Below are 2,667 nucleotides of genomic sequence, written 5' to 3'. Positions count from 1 at the left end.
GCTCACCAGCCTGGCCCAGCCGCCCCGCACGCCCCACGAGCCCCACGCACAACAGGCTCTGCTCAGCCCCTCGTGAGGTGGGGCTGCCGGGCGCTGGGCTGCGCTTGCCGGCCCACAGCCACGTGATTGCTCCCCAAATGAGCGTAGGTCTGCAGCTCTCAGCACTGCACACACAGGGCGCTCGATGCTTTCTGCAGCAACAGCACGGTTCCCCACCGCATCACTCCTGAAGGGCTTTTCTCTTGGGACCAATGCTTGCTGACAGCAAGGGCACCCTGGTCCCTTGGGGGCTTTCATAAAATCTCTTTCTCCGTCTGTCCCTCTTCTTCCCTAAAGCAAAGGCTCTTCTCCCACATCCCGCTCATCCCTCTACAGAGCAGTGGGGGCTTGGGACGCCCTGGTCCTGGGGAGCTGGTGGTGGCACTGGGGGTGTTGGTGACACTGGTGGCATTGGGGGCAGCAGGGGCATTGGCAGGGGTGGGGGGGGGGAGGGCATTGGTGGCAGTGGGGGCTTGGGACGCCCTGGTCCTGGGGAGCTGGTGGTGGCACTGGGGGTGTTGGTGACACTGGTGGCATTGGGGGCAGCAGGGGCATTGGCAGGGGTGGGGGGGGGGAGGGCATTGGTGGCAGTGGTGGCAGTGGTGACAGTGGTGGTGATGGGGGCGCTGGTGGCAGTGGCAGCGGTGGTGGCCGCGGGGGTGTTGGTGGAAGGGGTGGCTGTGAGGAGGGGCTCTGCCAGCTGTCCCTGCGGTGCAGGACGGAATGCCGTGTGGCGGGGTCCTGCAGCAGCTGGCCACGCTGGACCAGGGCTCTTCCCTTTGGCCCGGGCAAGAGCAGCCGTGGGCTTGGGGCGCTGACCCGGCAGCCGCGCCTGCTCCCCAGCCTGGTTGCAACACAGCCGGAGGTATAAACAGGGAAACACACCCGCCCTCGGGGCCACGGACAACATGTACCTCACATTTTGTCCTCTCTTGTATCATCACCCATGCTTTGGCACCTTCCTGTAACACTCCTGTACCACCTTGTCTCTCCCAGTCTTATGGTGCTGCCTCAGTTTCCCTTCCCGAAGGAGCCAGGTGGGAGCCGCTCCGCGCTGCCCTGGATGGCATCTTCGCCCCGGCAGCCTTGCGTTCCTGAAAGCAGTGGGACGTGAAGCGCAGGAGGGGACGCTCGCCAGCAAAGCCCCTGTGGGGCCAAGCGACACGAGGCAGTGTCACCCCCGCCCTGCCAGCCTCCTGCCCACCTGAGAGCAAACCTCCAGGTGGCTGAACAAGCCCAGCCCCAGCCAGCCAATACAGGACCCTTCGGCCTCCTTCCACTCACACACGTTGTCCAAGCATGTTTCTAGGGACAGAAGAGCGCGTGAGCTCACGAGATTTATTCCCCTGCAATTTAAAACGTGCAGCAGCACCAGCGGAGATGCGATCACGGCGAAGCGTGGCTGAGAGCAGGTACGGGCCAGCGCCGCAGTGAATCACACTGCTATCCCAACGCCGCCCGCCGCTGTGCCTTCCTCTCTTGCGTTTTAAGACCTTCTCACCCAAGTTTGCATAACGAATCCTGAAAGGTACAACCTGTTCCCCTAGATAACCACACAGGGTAATCATCCCCTTGTTCTTGTCGTAAAAAGGCATCAGTCACAAAATATTTCACATTTCCCCCAGAACATGGGAGAGGACCATAAAGCACTGGCCCACGGGGATCTTTAGGGTGCTCCATCCCGGCCAGCGCCTGTGCCGGGGCAGCGTGGCATCCCCGGGGCCAAGCACACCGGCAGCATCGTTAGGCTCCGGAGTCACGGCAGGCTGGCTTTCTTTTTTCCAGTAAACTTCTATGGCAGAAAAGGCAAACGAGTGCAACTAATTCCCTGCCACACCAATTAGCTCCAGAGCAGGTCTGGGAAAATCCCAGCGGTGAGGAATGGCTGCCTGAGCAGGCATCCTGCCACCGTCCTGCGCCGAGCCTGCTCGGCTTCCCCCACCCAGAGGGGGCGGCCTCGATGGGGCAAGTGGCCAGTCCACAGCCAAGGTCATTAACGCTCAGGCTGAAGGGGACCTGGGTTACGCCCCATCCCGCCCGTTCTGGAGCCGGCCGCTGGGCTGGCAGAATTGCACAGAGCGGAGGAACGGGCACCCCGGCCGCCCGAGCCCTGGCACCGACCCAGCCCCTCTCCCACCAGCCGGGCCGTGCCAGGCGTGCAGGAGCCGGGCCCAGGGAGCCGCTTCCCTCCCCTCCTCTGCTGCTTGTAAAACAAAACCAGTCTCGGTTTTACTGCCTGATCTTTGTAACGCAAACAGAGGTCAGTTAAAAAAGGTTTTATACGCAGCGGTTACCGGTGTAGGTTGGCTGGTGAGATGCTTGCTATCCTTCGACTGTGATTTTACTGGTCACAACTAAATGACTCTGTTTTCGTTAGTGACAGCGTGTCTCTGAAAGTGCACCTGAAAAACTGAGCAATTAAAGTGCTGAATGGGCCTGTTTGCACCCTGCATGGGAATGGGTGATGCCAGGCTTCCCTTGGCAGAGCGGGGCAGGAGCAGGCTCCCCGCCGCCGGGGCTGCAGCGCCGACCACCAGCATGGGGCGAGCGGCGGTGACGGGGGCTGGCACACTGCCTGCAAACACAGAATCCCAGAATCCCAGGATGGCAGGGGGTGGAAGGGGCCTC

The sequence above is a fragment of the Egretta garzetta genome, unplaced genomic scaffold, assembly GCF_000687185.1.
Source record: "Egretta garzetta isolate BGI_Z169 unplaced genomic scaffold, ASM68718v1 scaffold71, whole genome shotgun sequence".
NCBI classification, from domain to species: Eukaryota; Metazoa; Chordata; class Aves; order Pelecaniformes; family Ardeidae; genus Egretta; species Egretta garzetta.
Note: the sequence above shows the minus strand (reverse complement) of the source record.